Source organism: Phaenicophaeus curvirostris, chromosome 29, assembly GCF_032191515.1.
Source record: "Phaenicophaeus curvirostris isolate KB17595 chromosome 29, BPBGC_Pcur_1.0, whole genome shotgun sequence".
Taxonomy (NCBI): domain Eukaryota; kingdom Metazoa; phylum Chordata; class Aves; order Cuculiformes; family Cuculidae; genus Phaenicophaeus; species Phaenicophaeus curvirostris.
In genome coordinates, this window is record NC_091420.1 from 2,709,116 (window position 1) to 2,727,649 (window position 18,534).

At 56.8% G+C, this 18,534-nt stretch overlaps 1 protein-coding gene across 8 annotated transcripts in view; it reads left to right on the forward strand.

Annotated features, from left to right (window-relative positions):
• The window catches only part of MEF2D (myocyte enhancer factor 2D), an 84,590-nt gene continuing 66,056 nt past the window's right edge, over window positions 1–18,534 (forward strand). For all 8 annotated transcript variants that reach the window (XM_069878766.1, XM_069878770.1, XM_069878769.1 and 5 more), the window contains exon 1: window positions 1–79. The gene's annotated coding sequence lies outside the window, so the exon portion shown is untranslated. The remainder of the gene's footprint in view (window positions 80–18,534) is intronic.

Below are 18,534 nucleotides of genomic sequence, written 5' to 3' on the forward strand. Positions count from 1 at the left end.
CCTCCCGGCGCGGCCATGGTCGCTGCGCGCCGGCTCCGCCGCAGCCCCGGGAGGCGCTGGGCTCCGCTCCCCGCTCGAGGTGGGTCCCTAGCCCCCCCATTCCCCCTTCCCCCCACCTCCTCCTTCCCTTTAATCTCATTATTTCCATTTCCCCCCCTCATTTTCCCCTTCTTTTTCCCCATTCCGGCATTACTTCCTTTACCACCCCCCCCCCTTTCCCACCCCCACCCCCCTTTCCCCCCCCCCCCCACCCCCCCCTTTCCAATTTTTTATTATTTTTCAGTGTGTGTGTGTTTCAGGGCGCGGGTGGGAGGCCTGTGTACCCCCTTTTCCCCCCCTTACCCCCCCCCCGTTGTGGCGGTGCCGCCCCGAGGCGGCGGGGATGGGCGGCCGGAGCTGGCGGGGGCGGAGAGCACATCCTCCCCCCCCCCCCCCCCCCCCCCTTCCTTCTTTCCTTCTTCCCCCCCCCCCCCCCCCTCCTTTTTTTCTTTTTCCCCGCCGCTTCAAAACAAACCGTCACCAAAATGGTGCAGAGGTGAAGGAGGGAGAGGGAGGAGGAAGAGCAGCAGCCTGGAGGTGAGAGGGGTGAGGTGGGATGAGGGGGAGACACACACACACACAGAGGAGGTTGGGGGGCTGCCCCCCCAGCTCTAGGGGGGCTGCAGCCCGCTGGGACCCCCGGGCCGGGAGCCCTGGGCCAGCAGCCAGAGCGCCCTGGGGCAGGGAAGGGGGAGAAGGGGGACCCGGCAGCTCTGGGGGGTGCAGAGAGACCCAGGAGCTTTAGGGATGCAGCTTTGCGGGGTGTAGCTTTAGGGGTTCCAGGAGAACGGGGACCCAGCAGCTTTGGGGGTGCAGGGAGAAGGGGGACCTGGCAGCTTTGGGGGGTGCAGGGGGATCGAGCAGCTTTAGGGATGCAGCTTTGGGGGTGCAGGGAGAAGGGGGACCCAGCAGCTTTGGAGGGTGCAGGGAGAAAGGGGACCTAGCAGCTTTGGGGGATGCAGAGAGACCCAGGAGCTTTAGGGATGCAGCTTTGGGGGGTGCAGGGAGAAAGGGGGACCTGGCAGCTTTGGGGGGTGCAGGGGGACCCAGCAGCTTTGGGGGTGCAGGGAGAAAGGGGACCTGGCAGCTTTGGGGGATGCAGAGAGACCCAGGAGCTTTAGGGATGCAGCTTTGGGGGGTGCAGGGAGAAAGGGGACGTGGCAGCTTTGGGGGGTGCAGGGGGACCTAGCAGCTTTGGGGATGCAGTGGGGGTGCAGGGAGAAGGGGGACCCGGCAGCTTTGGGGGGTGCAGGGAGAAGGGGGACCCGGCAGCTTTGGGGGGTGCAGGGAGAAGGGGGACCTGGCAGCTTTAGGGGGTGCATGGAGAAGGGGGACCCAGCAGCTTTGGGGGATGCAGAGAGACCAAGCAGCTTTGGGGGATACAGGGGGACCCAGCAGCTTTGGGGGGTGCAGGGAGAAGGGCGACCCGGCAGCTTTGGGGGGGTGCAGGGAGAAGGGGGACCTGGCAGCTTTGGGGGATGCAGAGAGACCAAGCAGCTTTGGGGGGTGCAAGGAGAACTGAGACCCAGCAGCTTTGGGGATGAAGAGACATCTGGAATCCAGCAGTTTTTAGGGGTGCAGGGAGAATGGGGACCCACCAGCTTTGGGGGATGCAGGCAGAACAGGGACCCAGCAGCTTTCAGGAAGAAGGGGAACCGGCAGCTTTTGGGGTTGGGGGGTTCCCTCCCCAGAGTGATGCTGAGCAAGCCCCCAGTGGGGCTGGGGTGGGGGGCACTGGGAGTGCCCCCTGCGCTCTGGGGCAGTGCTGGAGGGGCTGCATCCTAGTGGGACCCTTCGTTCCCGAGCCCAGCTCTGCCACCCTAGAGCAGGATGGAGGGGTGCTGGGAGAAGGGGGACCCAGCAGCTTTTGGGGGTGCTGGGAGAAGGGGGACCCAGCAGCTTTCGGGGGTGCTGGGAGAAGGGGGACCCAGCAGCTTTCGGGGGTGCTGGGAGAAGGGGGACCCAGCAGCTTTTGAGGATGCTGGGAGAACTGGATTCAGCAGCTTTTGGGGGTGCTGGGAGAACTGGGACCCATCAGCTTTGGGGGATGCTGGGAGAAGGGGGACCCAGCAGCTTTCGGGGGTGCTGGGAGAATGGGACCCAGCAGCTTTCAGGGGTGGGGGGTGCTCTCCCCAGGGTGATGCTGAGGGTGCTGCCAGCGGGGCTCAGGGTGCTGGTGGGTGCCGTGGTTTGATGGGCAAGCGCAGCTTTCCGGAGAGCCGGGATAAATCCAGTCCTGGAGCTTCGCAGCCTTGGCCGGGTGCCGGCTCCGGAGCTGACAGCTGTGATTGTTTGTTCCTCCAGGCTGGTGGCAGCGGCTGTGGGGACACAGCGCCGTGGCTGCCATTTGACAGCGGCCCGAGCGAGGTGCTGTGCTGGGGGGCCAAAGCCCGGGGTGCTGAGCGTGTCCTCGAACTGGGGATGTGAGTGGGGTGGGACGCGGTGGACGGGACATCTGGGTGCTGTTTAGCAGCCATAACGCTTGTTTGCTGGCAGCTTTATCTCCTTCCCAGCAGCTTGGCTTGTATTTTTGTATTTGTTTTCTTCCCCTCATCCCCTTGTGTGCGAAACAGCAGGGAGATGCGAGTGCACACGCACGGCTCTTGCTTCCACATCCTGGGAGCCCCACGGCACCCGTGGCTTTGCATGGTCAGGAGTTGAGGTGTCTCGTGTTCTCCCTCCTCGTCCTGGTGGGACCTGCCACAGGGGTTTGGCTGGTGCCACAGGCAGGGTCTGTGGCCACAGGCAGGCCACAGCAGATGCTGGTCCGTGGATCTGGGCAGGAACGCAGATGCTGGTCCATGATCCATGGATCTGGGCAGGGATGCAGATGCTGGTCCATGATCCATGGATCTGAGCAGGGATGCAGATGCTGGTCCATGATCCATGGATCTGGGCAGGAACGCAGATGCTGGTCCGTGGATCTGAGCAGGGACGCAGATGCTGGTCCCTGGATCTGGGCAGGGATGCAGATGCTGGTCCATGATCCATGGATCTGGGCAGGGATGCAGATGCTGGTCCATGATCCATGGATCTGGGCAGGGATGCAGATGCTGGTCCATGATCCATGGATCTGGGCAGGGACGCAGATGCTGGTCCGTGGATCTGAGCAGGGATGCAGATGCTGGTCCATGATCAATGGATCTGAGCAGGGACGCAGATGCTGGTCCATGATCGATGGATCTGAGCAGGGACGCAGATGCTGGTCCGTGGATCTGAGCAGGGATGCAGATGCTGGTCCATGATCCATGGATCTGGGCAGGGACGCAGATGCTGCTCCGTGGATCTGGGCAGGGATGCAGATGCTGGTCCATGATCCATGGATCTGGGCAGGGACGCAGATGCTGCTCCGTGGATCTGGGCAGGGATGCAGATGCTGGTCCATGATCCATGGATCTGGGCAGGGACGCAGATGCTGCTCCGTGGATCTGGGCAGGGATGCAGATGCTGGTCCATGATCCGTGGATCTGAGCAGGGATGCAGTTGCTGGTCCGTGGATCTGAGCAGGGATGCAGATGCTGGTCCGTGGATCTGAGCAGGGATGCAGATGCTGGTCCGTGGATCTGAGCAGGGATGCAGATGCTGGTCCATGATCAATGGATCTGGGCAGGGATGCAGATGCTGGTCTGTGGATCTGGACAGGGATGCAGATGCTGGTCCATGATCCATGGATCTGAGCAGGGATGCTGGTCCATGATCCATGGATCTGAGCAGGGATGCAGTTGCTGGTCCGTGGATCTGAGCAGGGATGCAGATGCTGGTCCGTGGATCTGAGCAGGGATGCAGATGCTGGTCCGTGGATCTGAGCAGGGATGCAGATGCTGGTCCGTGGATCTGAGCAGGGATGCAGATGCTGGTCCGTGGATCTGAGCAGGGATGCAGATGCTGGTCCATGATCGATGGATCTGGGCAGGGATGCAGATGCTGGTCCATGATCCATGGATCTGGGCAGGGATGCTGGTCCATGATCCATGGATCTGAGCAGGGATGCAGTTGCTGGTCCGTGGATCTGAGCAGGGATGCAGTTGCTGGTCCGTGGATCTGAGCAGGGATGCAGTTGCTGGTCCGTGGATCTGAGCAGGGATGCAGATGCTGGTCCGTGGAACACAGCTGGTGTGAATTCCCCCAGCACTGTGCTTTGGCAAACGGCCTCTGCCTGCTCTCCCTGCCGTGAAGGGCCTGATCCTGCTCTCCCCCCCTCCCTGTGCGTTGCCCCAGGGGGGTTTTGGGCTGGTGTTGTTCTGCCAAGATGGATGCTCTTAAAACCCTGTCCCAGCGCATCCAGCCCGAATCCTTGCTGCCGACGAGGCTGTGCTGGACTCTGCGTGTGTCCCCTCATCCAGGCGAGGGGCTGTGGATTTGGGGTGTAAGTAAGGTTTATTCTGGGTGTTTTCTTTCCAACCTTGGATTGCTTCAGTGCTGGTGGCTCCAGCCTGAGGAGCTCTGGAGCTGCCTGTGTCCCTTGGGAGTGCGGTGAGCCGCCTGCCCTGCCCTCGGGATCGCTGCCTGTGGGCTCCTGAAGGTCATGGACCTCTGGATGCGCCTCGGGGCTTCTCCTTTCCTCCTCCCCCCTTCTTGCCCTTCAGCCCCTGCAGTTGTCAGGGCTTTGCCAGGCTGTGGCATCCGCACTTGCGCTCCGCTCGGAGCAGGTGGCTGATGTCCCCGGAGCAGCAGGGGCCACCGCTCGGGTTTCGCCGCCGCTGCCAGCAGCACGATGGAAAAGCACCGTCGCCTGCGCCACACGGCAGGGATTTACCACGCTGGTGTCCAAGGGCCGTAAGCTCCTACATCTGGTAGCTCAGCCTTTCCCCTCCTTCCCAGCACGACCCGGCTCGGGGGCTCCTCGTGGGCATGTCCGTGCTGTGCTCCATCCTGCTGGGGGACCTTGGGAAGTGCCGGCACAGTTTGCAGGTGACCTTGGGCAAGTCCCTTGGCTTCTCCACGCTCTTGGTGTTTGATGGGTTTAATCCCCCTCCCACCCTCGTCGCTGGTGTGGAGCTCTCAGCTTTGGAAGCGCAACCAACGGAGCTGGAAAGGGCTGTTGCTATTTTCTTTTGGCCCGTGGACTGTGCTGGAGTCACCCAGGGTGGATTTTTCCCAGGCTGCCAAGTGAAACAAGTGGGGTCTGATTCTCATTTAACGCCGCGGCCCTTTACTGCGACTCTGGCAACGGAACAGAGCCTAAATATGGTCATAAACCACATCCACTCCGAGGTCCCTCTGTGCTGCCAGGCCAGCGCAACGACGGCTTTGTGCGAAGGAGAACAAAGCCCAAAGTGTCGGCGTGAAAAGTAGGGGAGCGGGATCCAGCTGCCGCCGTGCTGGCAGCTGCCTGGCGAGGAGCTGGTGATGCTCCTGCAGGTCCTTGGGTGAAAGCAAGGGCTGGGGGTGATGCTGCTGAGCTCATCCCGAAGGATCAGGCTGATCAGGGAGGGGGTTGAGTCACCTTCCCTGAAGGTTTTTAAGGGACGGGTGGACGAGGCGCTGAGGGACATGGTTTAGTATTTGATAGGAATGGTTGGACTTGATGATCCGGTGGGTCTTTTCCAACCTGGTGTTTCTATGATCAGGAGGGTTTGGTTGGGCTCAGTTACAGACTCGGCCACTTTGACCCTCAGCGACTCGTATAAACCTAAAATACATTAATGATGAGGGGCAGAAATTGCTTTTTCTCTCTTTTCCAAGCCAGAATGCTTCCCAGGGTCAACCAGCATCGCTTGGGAAGGGACTTGCTGGGGGATGCTGCTTGGTGTCCTCCCAGCACGACGGGTTGCGGGGTCCTGGTGGTTTTTTTGGGAATGGATGGGGAAGGTGGAGAGGGATGCGTGTTGCTGGCATCGCTGTGCTTTGCCATATTGCCTGGAGAAGAGGAGGCTGAGGGGAGACCTCATTGCTCTCTGCAACTCCCTGAGAGGAGGTTGTGGAGAGGAGGGAGCTGGGCTCTTCTCCCAAGGGCCAGGGGACAGGACGAGAGGGAATGGCCTCAAGCTCCACCAGGGGAGGGTCAGGATGGACATCAGGATGAAATTCTTCATGGAAAGGGTGATTGGGCAGTGTCCGAGGCTGCCCAGGGAGGGGGTTGAGTCCCCTTCCCTGGAGGGGTTTAAGGGCCGGGTGGCCGAGGTGCTGAGGGACATGGGTTAGTGGTTGATGGGAATGGTTGGACTCGATGATCCAGTGGGTCTCTTCCAGCCTGGTGATTCTATGATCCCTTCCCGGTGCCGGTAAGGATGCCGTGCAGAGCCTGCCAGGCGATGCCCGAGCCTCAGGGACAAGCAGCATCCCGTTAAATCCCATTAATACCCCTGCAGAGGTGGCCTGAGCGAGCACGGGGGCTGCTGCGTAGATGCCGTCCTGGACTTCCCCATCTGCAAAGAGAGCTAAAAATATTCCCCTCTGCCTCACCCTGTAGCCGTCCCAGCTGTTCGGAGGGCGAGCTCCTCGGGTTAGGGACTCTTCCTTCTTTTTCCAAGCTTTTTTGGCAGCTCCCGGAGGCTGAACCGTCCCGAGTTCCGAGGTGACTCTATTACAAATGACAGTCCTGCCGCCGGGAAGGTCCGGCTTTGCTGCTGAGCCAAAAGCAAGTGAGTCAGAGCAAGGAGGAGGGACGGGGGGCACAGAAACCTGCGGCCGTGCCGGGTGCCGAGGGTGGGAGCCTCTCCGTGATGGTTGGACTCTAGGATACATCCCCTGCACCTCCCAGCGATGCGATTTATCCCTTTCCCATCCCTTGTGCCTTTTTAATTCCCTTTTTTTTCCCCTCTAATTAGAACATCTTGCAATATAAAGCTGATATTTGCTCCTCGTTGTGTTTGAGCCGAGCTCAGGCAGTGCCGGAAGACCTCTAGGTTTTTCCCTCTGCTTCGGTTGAGCAGCAGTTTGCTTTTGCTTTCAAGATGGATCTGGCCGCCCGCCTGCCAGCAGCTCTACCTCCCCAGATCTGTCGCTTTTTTATCTCGCGCTCTCGCTTGGTTTGCTTGTGGTTTTCCTTTCATTTCTCCTTTTTCCCTCGCTCCCGGTGTCTCCCTGCTCTAGTTCCTCGCTGCTGGAACAATGGACAAGGGCTTCCATCCTTTAAAATGTTAAAAAAACTGTCCCCGTGGAGCGAGGATTTGTTAAAAAACGCTGTATTTTGGGAATGGGGTGGGCTGGACTTGGGCTTTCATTTAAAAATATGGGGGGAAAGAGCCTCCGAGCTGCACGGAGAGAGGTTTTTGGGGAAGCTCAGCCTAGTTTTGTGTGGTTAGCCCCGAGGCTGGGGGGATGCGGTGGCCACCCCCTAATTCTCCGCTCTCTCCCGAGCAATTCTCCTTGTCGATATAGAATCACCAGGTTGGAAGAGACCCACTGGATCGTTGAGTCCAACCATAAAAGGAGAGAGGTGGGTGTGGATGAGTTGAGGTGCAGGTGACGGTGTCCTCGCTGCCAGGGTCTGGTTGTGGTGAGATTCCAGAGCTGGGATGTTGGAAGAGCTGCTGGGACCCTTTCTCAATGCCGAGTGGTGTCGCAGCACCCACTTTTATCACCAGGAGTGGGTAAATGGTGCCGCTGCGCCCTTGGGTGCCGAAAGCGAAGCTGGAACCAGCAGGAACGGTGCTGAGGTGGGTGAGGATGAGCTAGTAGGACAGGATGATGCTCGTGCTGGGATGTATCAGGCTGTGGCCACCACCCAGGAGCTACCACCACGTCCCATCCCGAAGCAGCTCCATGCTGGAGCAGCACATTTTGCTCTGTGCTGAGCAGGATACTTCTTATTTCACAATATGCAAGGGACATCTCAAGGTCAAAACCATCTTGAGGTGCCTCGGGGCTGCTCCAGTGCAGGTTTGAGGTGCTTGCACCGCCTGCCTTGACTCAATCTTGGGTTGAGGATGGAAAGGTGCTAATTAAATGACCTATTTCTGGGTAGGGAGGAAGAGGAGGAGGGCTTGGTTCACCTTCTAGAACTCCAAGCAGCTTCCAGCAAGCGTTTGGTGCCTCTCCATCGCCCACCAGGCTGGTTGGGTAGTGGGTGGGGGGTCTGGGTGCTGCAGCCGCGTCGGGTTTTTTTTTAGAAGCAGGCAGGGCAAAGCTGTAACTCCTGATTTTCTTAAATTTTTCTTTATTTCCAACTCCCTAAAAAATCATAAAGAGGGTCTCCCACCCAAAGGGCTCTGGTAGGGATTTTTCTCCTCCTCCGAGTAGGACTTGGCATCGTCCTGGGGCCGGATCCTGAAGGTGCTGGGGGCTGGCAGCAAGCTGGTGCCTGCCCAGGAGATGCCGTGGAGCTGTGGGACGGGAGATATTATTGATGACTATAAGCAGCAGTTATAAATAGCCCTTCTTGAAAGTTTTCCTCTTCCCTTTTAAACGAAAGTGCCTTTCGGAACAATGTGACTTTGCTCCATCCCTTTGTTTTTTGTTTTTTTTCTTATTTTGAAGACGAAAAAAAAAAAAAAGACATTTTCCTTTCAAATTATCGGAAGAATTCAAGGAAAAATTGCCAAACCAAATAGCCAGGAATGCAGCCCAGGTTGTGCAGGTGGGGAAAATATGTGGGGTCAGGGTGATTTGCTTTGGGTTTCCTCAAAAAAGCAAGAGGGAATGGAAAATGTTCACGGTGTCGGTAGCGGGGGTCAAGATTTTGAGGGCTGGAAGGATGGAATTGGCTTCAAACCTGCTGCCTCAGGGTTAAACAATGAAATAACTTGGACGAGGGACTTCTGTTTAGCAAAAATTGGCAGCGTTTCTGTGTTTCTGACTGGAATTTTGTGGTTGTAAAACCTGAAATCCTCCCCGAGTCCAAGCAGTAAGTGGGGGACGTGGTGGTGGAACAGGGGGGGTGTGGTGGTGCTGGAGCAGCAGACGCGGTGTTGGAGCAGGAGCAGGTCCTGTCCCTCAGCCCCCCAGGCTCTGGTGGGCCGTGCCGAGAACATCTTATGGAATCATGGAATGGTTTGGGTTGGAAGGAACCTCCAAGCCCATCCAGTCCCACCCCTGCCATAGGCAGGGACACCTCCCAGTGGATCAGGGGCTCCAAGCCCCATCCAGCCTGGCCTTGAACCCCTCCAGGGATGGGGCAGCCACCACTGCAACCTGTCCAGGCCTCCCCACCTTCTCCTGGAAGCAGGAGATAAACCACTAGGGTTACGGGCTGGGGTGGTGAATGGCCAGGACCTGGTTTGGGCGCTCCTGGTGGCCTCCATGGACCTTGTGGAAGGCTCAGGGTTGTGAAGATGCTGGTGTCTTTTTACCAATCTCGAGGCAGTCTGGAGCCGAAGACAGGCTGGGTGGTTGTGTAACCGTAGGTGTGGTCTGAGCTGTCCACCTCTCGTGACAGATGTCCCCGTGGAGCCGGTACCTGCAGGCTTCCTGCCAGCGTGCGAGCGAGCTTTCACCCTTGAGAGAAACAACCCATCTCATGGAATCACTGGGTTGGAAAAGACCCATTGGATCATCGAGTCCAACCATTCCCATCAGTCACTAACCCCTGTCCCTCAGCACCTCGTCCACCTGTCCCTTAAACCCCTCCAGGGAAGGGGACTCGACCCCCTCCCTGGGCAGCCTCTGCCAGTGCCCGGTGACCCTTGGCCAGCATCTGCTGGCCGAGGCGCCTGCGCTGTTGGATGCAGATCCTGGCACGTGGTGCTTGGACCATCTGAGAACTTGGTGGAAGAAACAAAGGGGAACGCAGAGCATTTGCATGTAGCACCAAGCATCTTCTTTGATGAGGAGGTCATGGTGATGCCTCCAGGTGTGGTTATCCTGGGGGGTAAACTGTGCCCTTGTCTCTGGAGGTGTTCAAGGCTGGGTTGGATGGAGCTTGGAGCCCCTGATGCAGTGGGAGGTGTCCCTGCTCATGGCAGGGGTGGGACTGGATGGGCTTTGAGGTTCATCCCATCCCATCCCATCCCATCCCATCCCATCCCATCCCATCCCATCCCATCCCATCCCATCCCATCCTCTGCTTCTCTGCTCTGGTTTTCGAGCAGAGGGATCAATCACGGATCCATCTCCACCCTTCCCTGACTTGGCACGGCCGGCCTTCCCACGCGCCGGCAACGAGCCGCTGGGAAAACTAGCACCTCTCGACTCACTTGTTCAAAAATATCTCCAGCCCCGCGCGGGTGCCGGTGCCAAGACGGGGAGCGGAGCCGGCGCTACCTCTTTGCATGAAATCTGTTGCCTCGCTCGGCGCTGGGGAGCTTGGGAGCCACCGAGCGCCCCAGCCCCGGCGCTTTCCAAAATAGAAGCAGAACAAATGGTTGGAGCAGGATGCTGGTGGTGAAGGCAGCCAAGCCTCTTCCCGCGGCAGCTGGTGACTGGGATGCTGCTTCTTGCTCCTTCCATCAATCCTGGCATTTTATTGCCGGAGGGAGAGGCGAGCATCTGTTTTTGGGGGTTTTTTTGGGGCGGTGTTGGAGCTTTTTGGGGTTTGAGATGATCCAAAGCATTTTTTTGGTTGAGCTAAGGGACAAAAAGGGGGTTGGTAGCGGCACAGTGGGAGATGAGGAGGAGACAGGGAGTTGGGAGGTGCCAGCTTGCAAAGGGACTTCGTCCCAAAACAAAGACATCGCTGCTGGGTTGAGCCTCGGGCACGGCGATGAGTGTCAATGGATGGGACAGCGTGGAGCTGCTGGATCTTCTGCCTGCTCCAGCGGGAGGTGAGGATCGGAGCAGGGTGAGGTTCTGGGTGCTCATCCTGGAGGCACCTTTGGGCCGAGATCTCCTGGAGGCACTTTTTGAGCCGAGGTCTCCTGGAGGCACCTTTGGGCCGAGATCTCCTGGAGGCACCTTTTGAGCCAAGATCTCCTTCCTCCTTTGGAAAAGGCTCCCAGTGCCCCTCTGAGCACCCCTTGTGTCCTACTTAAACCCAGGCTCCCCCGACTCCCAAGGGGAACGAAGCCGTGTGGCTTCGCTCGGGCCAGCTCTGGCACCCAGGAGAGGAAACGGTGAGCTCGGCTCTGGTTGCAAATCAAGAGAGCTTGGAAAAAAACTGTTAATTGCCCTCTGAGCTTTGAGGTTTAAGGCCAGACACAAGCGCCGAGTTGCTTCAGCAAAGCAGAATTTCACGCCTGCTCCAGCTGGATGAGATGGAAGGTCGGGAAGAGGCTTTTCCCGTCAGGAAAGATGTTCTTGTCTCGTCCTTTCCAGCCGAGAGGAGCAGGCACCATGAGCTCAGCATCCGCTCGGGGTGACCTTCAGCGCCTTCTGCTCGGCTGCTTTGCATGCCCCGCGATGCTACCCATGTACCCAGCAACCGGGGTCTTTTTATTATGCAAATCCAGCTTTTGGGGTTTAGCTTCTCAAAAATAAACACCTTGGAGGTTAAATCTGGAGCTCAGGGTATTCGAAAAGCAACCCTGATGGCTCGTGGGGGGCTGGAGGATGATGGTTTGGGGGCGTTGGCTCTGCTTTTGGGGGCTGAGATAAAATACTGTGAATTTTGCTTTTCTCTTGAGGTTATGAAGTGTTTCAGAAGGTTTGGTCCCAGCCTAGGAGAGATGGGATGTTGCACCCAGGGTGGGTCGTGAGCCCTGACATGGGATCCCATGGTTGGGGTGCAGAATCCGCTGCCCCACGCGTGGATTTCATGGTTTTGCAGTCATAGAATCATGGAATGGGTTGGGTTGGAAGGGACCTCAAAGCCCATCCAGTTTCGCCTCCTGCTGTGGGCAGGGACACCTCTTTCTGGATCAGGGGCTCCAAGCCCCATCCAGCCTGGCCTTGGACACCTCCCGGGATGGGATCTGGGGTTCTGGTTGATGTCAAGTGAGAATCATGGAACTATGAGGTGGTTTGGGTTGGAAGAGACCTTAAAGATCATCCAGTCCCACCCCTGCCATGGGCAGGGACACCTCCCTCTGGATCAGGGGGCTCCAAGCCCCATCCAACCTGGCCTTTTGCAATGATGTGATGATCTGGTTTTGCTTTTTTTAAGCGTTTATGGGCTTAGGGAGACTCTTTTGTCCCAGCATCGGGCTGTCCTCCAAGGAACCCCTCCTGTCCTCTGAGGATCCATTTCTGAGCTGTGTCCAGGCACTGTGGCTCCAGCCCAGGACTGATGGTGATTTCCACATCCCCCAAAGAGATTGAGAGAAGATCTTGGGGAGAAATGTTTTGCCGTGAGGGTGGGGACCAGAGAAGCAGTGGCTGCCCCGTCCCTGGAGGGGTTCAAGGCCAGGTTGGATGGGGCTTGGAGCCCCTGATGCACTGGGAGGTGTCCCTGCCCATGGCAGGGGTGGAACTGGATGGGCTTTGAGGTCCCTTCCAACCCAACCCAACCCATTCTATATTTTCACCACTGGGGTCCTTCTCGTGCTGGGCCAGGTGCCGAGCACCGGAGCGATGAACCCTTTTCTCACCTCCTTGCTTGCTGGAAGCCCACGTGGGCGAGCGTGGCGTGGGGCGAGGTGTCCCTCGAGGCTTTCTGGCTTCCTCTGGGACCCCGTGAGCGGGCCGGCCGCCCGTCTCCCTGCCGGTGGGGGTCACGGGCCGTTGGGCGGGGGTGTTTGTGTACGATCTTATTTTTATTTGCCTTTCGGAAAGTTTCGATCACAGCTGGTGCTGGTTCAGTGCCTGGCGATGGGGCAAAGTGGGGCGCAGAGGGGGATGGAAATGGGGTTAGAACTGGTTTGGCTTCTCCTCAAGCTATTTTCCTCTTCCTGTGCTGCAGGAGAGTTTGAAGCTCGTGGGATTTGGGGGAGGTGAAGCCCTCAGGGCTTTGGTTCATCCCTCGGGCTGTTTTTTTTCCCTCCTGTGGTGTCACCTTCCAGGTTGAAAAGTCTCTGACAGCAGCCCAGGGCCAAACCATGACAGCGTGGTGCTAAGAGCACCCACAGGTATCTCATGGCCTTGGAAACTCTACTGAGTTGATGAGTTTTGCTGCTGGGTGGGTGCTGAGATGGGGTGAGCAGAGCTAAAGGTGATCTAAAATGGGGTGTTTCAGGCAAAAATGGGTGTTTCTGGCCCCCAAATGAGATCGTAGACTCATAGACTAGTTAGGGTTGGAAGGGACCTTGAAGATCATCCAGTTCCAACCCCATCTAGATCATTCCACTACATCAGGCTGCCATCCAACCTGGCCTTGAACACCTCCAGGCATCCACAATTTCCCTGGGCAGCCTGTTCCACCACTCTCATGGTGAAGAAATTCTTCCTTATATCAAGCCTAAGATGTTTCTGGACTCAGTGAGGTGTTCCTGGCCCCAAAGTAGGGTTTTTCTGGCCCCAAAATTGGGATACTCTTGGCTCTAAACCAGAGTGTTCCTGCCCCAAAATATTGATTTTGTCCCCTCCAAAGTAGGATGTTCCTGGTCCCCAAAGTAGGATGTTCTTGGCCTCAAAGTAGAATGTTCATGCTTGGGAGTTCAGAGCTTGTCCTGGCAGGGTGGCAGGTGGCGTCCTTCAAAACCCTGTGGAGTCCAGAGCATCCGCACCCGAGGAAGCTGCTGCCAAGGGCAGGATCCGATCCGTGTCCCCTGCATCGCTCCAACCCGGCTCCTCCAGCAGCTGCTGATGAAGCCAGGGATTGGAACCACCTTGGTTCTTTCTTATTTAATTCTTTGCCTCTAAACCCATCATCAGCGCAGCTCGTCCATCTTTCAACCTTCTTCTCCCTCCTGTTCTCGCGCTGGAGTCTATAATGCTGAAATTATAGCATCGCCCTTGTCGCCATGGCAACGTGCAGGGATGTATTTTAAAAGAAAAAAAAAAAGAAGAGGAGGACCAGAAGCCCTCCAAGGATTATGACTTCAGTGAAGGATCAGGCTGGAGGGGAATCTGGGTCACGGCCGGAGCAGGCTCTTCTTCCAGGCTCTTCTATAATTCCCTGTGCCGTGACCGGGGTAGAGGCTCTGTTAGCACCCATGGGTGCTCCCCGGGCTGGCTCCGGTCTCCATCCCTGCCTAGGAGGTCGCTGCAGGAAAGAGCATCCTCTGCTAGCTCGCTATTCCCACCCCAAATCCAGGCTTTTTAAGCAAAAAGTCTTTTCACAAGGTGTCTGCGGAGGGAGGTCATTTAGTAGGGGACAGGGATGGTTGGATTTGATGGTCTCAAAGGTCTTTTGCAACCTAGGGATTCTCTGGTTCTGTGCAGGGATGCAGTTCTGGAGTCCTCAGGGCAACAAGGACATGGGGCTGTTGGAGCGAGTGCAGAGGAGGCCAGGGGGATGATCCGAGGGCTGGAGAACCTCCTGTATGAGGAGAAGCTGAGAGAGTTGGGGTTATCTAGCCTGGAGAAGAGAAGGCTCCAGGGAGATCTTAGAGCAGCTTCCAGTGCTGAAAGGGGCTCCAGGAAAGCTGGGGAGGAGCTCTTGATCAGGGAGGGCAGGGAGAGAATGAGGCGAAAAGGTTTTGAGCTGCAAGAAGGGAGATTGAGATGAGATCTTGGGAAGAAATTCTTCACAATGAAGGTGAGGAGGCCCTGGTCCAGGTTGCCCAGAGCAGGGGTGGCTGCCCCATCCCTGGAGGGGTTCAAGGCCAGGCTGGATGGGGCTTGGAGCCCCTGAGGCAGTGGGAGGTGTCCCTGCCCATGGCAGGGGTGGCACTGGATGGGTTTGAGGTCCCTTCCAACCCAACCCATCCCATGGACCCACATTCCCTGCTTTGTGCATTGCAAATTTTTCCTCTCATCCCCCAAAATAAACAGGACTTCTTTTTTTCCTAATTTTTTTCTCTCCTCTTCTTCTCCTTCTTTTTTTTTTTTTCTTTCCTCCCTTTTTCCACACCCCCAGAGCCGCTGTTGCTGGTGGCAGGGAGCCCAGACTCCGTAGGAACTCAGAAATGCTGCAGATCCAAGCCCCGGCTGCCCTCTCGCTTTCGCAATCTTTTGGAGCGGGGAGGAGAGAGAGAAGGAATAAAATAGGAGGGGATTTATTTTTTTTTTTTCCTCTTTATTAGAGATTTATAGACTTTCCCACCAGTAGGGACAAGGAGCTGGAGCTGAGCGGTGGATTTGCTGCAGTAAGTTTCCAATGTTGCTCTTCGGAGCCCTCGGTGGCGTCGCCTACGATCGGTTGGGTTGCTTGGATTTAGGGAAAACTGTGGGGGCTGCTGGCACGGGGTCGAGGACTGCAGGGCCCCTCACTGCCCCCTCAGCAGCCGCAGTGGGGAAGGTGATGCTAAAAACCAGGAAAACTCAGCTCAGCTGGGGTAGGTGATGCTAAAAAGCTGGAAAACCCCACTTAGGTGGGGTAGGTGATGCTTAAAAACAAGATAACTTGGTTCAGGTGTGGTTGGTGATACTAAAAGCCAAGAAATCTCAGCTTAGGTGGGGTTGGTGATGCTAAAAACCAGGAAAACTCAGCTCAGGTGGGGTAGGTGATGCTTAAAAACAAGATAACTTGGTTCAGGTGTGGTTGGTGATGCTAAAATCCAAGAAAACTCAGCTCAGGTGGGGTTGGTGATGCTAAAACCTGAGAAGTCTCAGCTTAGGTGGGGTTGGTGGTGCTCAAACCCAAGACGTTTCAGCTTAGGTGGGGTAGGTGATGCTAAAAAACAGGAAATCTCAGCTTAGGTGGGGTTTGTGATGCTAAAACCCAATAAAACTCAGCTCGGGTGGGGTTTGTGATGCTAAAACCAGGAAAACTCAGCTCAGGTGAGTTTTTTTAGCCAATAAATCCTTTTTTTCCTACCTGTTCTCTGGTTGCACGGGAAGCTTGGGCTCCTTGGTTAGGCTGTGCCTGTGGTGCTGTTGTCCCTCTGCTTGTCGGGCTCCGTCCCCGCTGTCTCCATCCCCCCCTGCCATTCAGGGTTTGTGGTCCATTTATTTTTAGGTAATTGCGGCTCCAAAATCGTCGTCGGTTCCGCGTAGCCGGACAAGGGAGGGTTTTGTTTGCCGGGTATATTTTAAGCAGTGGGGTTTTTTTTACAGGGAAGAGAAGCCAGCGAGCTCCTCGCGGCCACCGTGGAGGGATCGGGCTGATGCCACAGCCCAATCCTGTCCCCGCGGATGCCACGCAGGGTGTGAGGGTTCAGCTCTTGAGCCCTTCTTGAGGAAAAATCCTCCCTCTTAGATGAGCTCGGAGCCCTGGTGGCTCTGCTCTGAACGCCCAGTGCTTAATGGGATTAAACTGGTGCCCACTGAGGTTTTTTTTTTTTATTCTGCATCTGGTTTTCTCAAGACTTTTTAAGCAGGAGGGGAAGCCGGGGCCGAGATCTGATTAGATAAAGGCGAGCTGCCTGCGAACAAAATTCCTACCGGATAATTATTTATACCTCCCCGTGCGTCACTAGTAAACATCTGGAGCAGCTCCAAACATCTTCATTTGATTTGGTTTGTAGCCTCGCGACAGGGATGTTTGTCAGATCCCCATCCCACCTCCCTTTGTGGCTTGAAATCCGTGGGGGGCTCCGAGTGGAGGCTTGGGGGGAGCCCTGGATGCTCAGCACCAACCTCCCTTGGCCCCTGGGTGTTCTCAACCTTAAACCTGGTTTGGCGAATCCTCGATTCTCATGATGGGATGAGAATCGTGTTGCATTTTTTTAAATTATTTTTTTATTTTTTCAGGAAGCAAAAGTTCCTGGTGTTTGTGGTTGCGAGGATAAAAAAGCGAGTGGTCCAAAAGCCCCTCAAAAGCAATCCCAGATGTGTCGTTTTCTATTTTAAACCTTTGCCGTTTGATTTGGGGGCGAACCAGCCTCCTGACCTTTCGGAGCGCGTGGGGCTGGCAGTCGCGCCGAGCGCTGGGAGCCCAGGGCTGATTTCTTCCTCTGCTTGGGGAGAGCCAAGAAATGAATATTAATAACTTTCCCTGAATGAGAGTGGAGTACCTGCTTCCCTGGGGCTCCTTGGAAGGCTCCGGGCGCGGAACATCAACAGTCATTAGGAACCTGAGCGAGAGCATCATCCCCGTGCTGCAGCTGGGATGCAGCTGGGAAGGGACTAGATAGGAGGGGGAGATGAAAACCTCCCTCTGGCTCGCTTTGAAAGCACCGTGAATGGAGGATTTTTGTGTTCTCCATCCTTTTTTTCACCCCTGGCCCCTCAAAACCATTCTGAGTTCCAAAGCTGGTGGCATATGCCAGCTCATTCCGGGTTGGCAGGGGCTGGAATTCCAGCCTCACCTCAGCAGGGCTCTCAGAAATGAAATAAATAACAAAGTTTCAGGGCTGCACCCAGCCTTTAATCTCTTTAAACTGTATTTCGCTAATCCTTCATTAGGATCTCATTGTGAGCTTGTTATCCCGTTAGGGCTTAGAGCCGCGCGTGGCGGCATCGCCCGCAGAGCCGGGGTGGGAACGGTCCCTGTCGCTGCCACGTGCTCTGCCGGGAGGTGCCAGGTGAGGTGGGTTTTGCTCACTGGGGACAGGTTCCTGCTGCTTCATCCCACTCCCACTGGTTTGGGATGCTGGAAGGGGACTGGATGGGTTTTGGGGTGGATTGCAGAAACGGCGTGGCCAGCAGGGCCAGGGAGAAGTCCCTCAGGACTTGGCCCTGGGGAGACCGCTCCTCGAATCCTGGGGTCAGTTGTGGGCCCTCAGCACAAGAAGGACGTTGAGGCTCTGGAGCGAGTGCAGAGAAGAGCAACGAAGCTGGGGAGGGGGCTGGAGAAGAAGAGGAGCAGCTGAGAGAGCTGGGGGGGTTTAGGCTGGAGAAGAGGAGGCTGAGGGGAGACCTCATTGCTCTCTGCAACTCCCTGAGAGGAGGTTGTGGAGAGGAGGGAGCTGGGCTCTTCTCCCAAGGGCCAGGGGACAGGCCGAGAGGGAATGGCCTCAAGCTCCACCAGGGGAGGGTCAGGATGGACATTAGAAGAAATTTTTCATGGAAAGGGTGGTTGGGCAGTGTCCGAGGCTGCCCAGGGAGGGGGTTGAGTCCCCTTCCCTGGAGGGGTTTAAGGGACAGGTGGACGAGGTGCTGAGGGACATGGGTTAGTGATTGCTGGGAATGGTTGGACTCGATGATCCGGTGGGTCTTTTCTTCCTGTTATTCTATGGTTCTCTGACGTCGTTTCTGCTCCTCCGTCGCTGGGTGCACCCACCTAGGGTGTCGGTGCCGGGTTGCGGGGTGTGTAATGCAAACTAGAGGTGGTTTGTGTTTGCACCGGGGCTCAATCTTCCTTAGGAGCGTTTCAGACCGCGGCCACTGCAGCATCCCGGGTGCCACGGGTGAGGTTTTAGCTGGGGTTAGCCGGCGAGCTCGCAGGAGGTGACCCTGGATGGCGTGACAGGAGGAGGGTGAGCTCGATGCGCGCTTATCCCCCTTCCCACTGCCTCAAGAGCCTTAAAAAGGGCATCGCGTGGACTCGGCGTGCGGGAGCAGATTCCTGCCCTTAGCAGGAGGCTGGAGCCAGTGTCCTATCCTGTTCTCCCCAGCTTTTACATCCTTCCCCATAGGCAGGGACCTCATGGAGGCGAGTGGCTGATGGCACCAGCGATGCAGCAGCTCAGCATCTCTGCAAACCTTGATTTTTGGGGAGCTGATTCAGAGGAGGAGAGTGGGAATCTAAAAGCAGAGAGGTAGAAAGCCTTGTCTGGCTGGATAATGGAGCCGGGGCTGAGCACGCTCGCCGTGCGA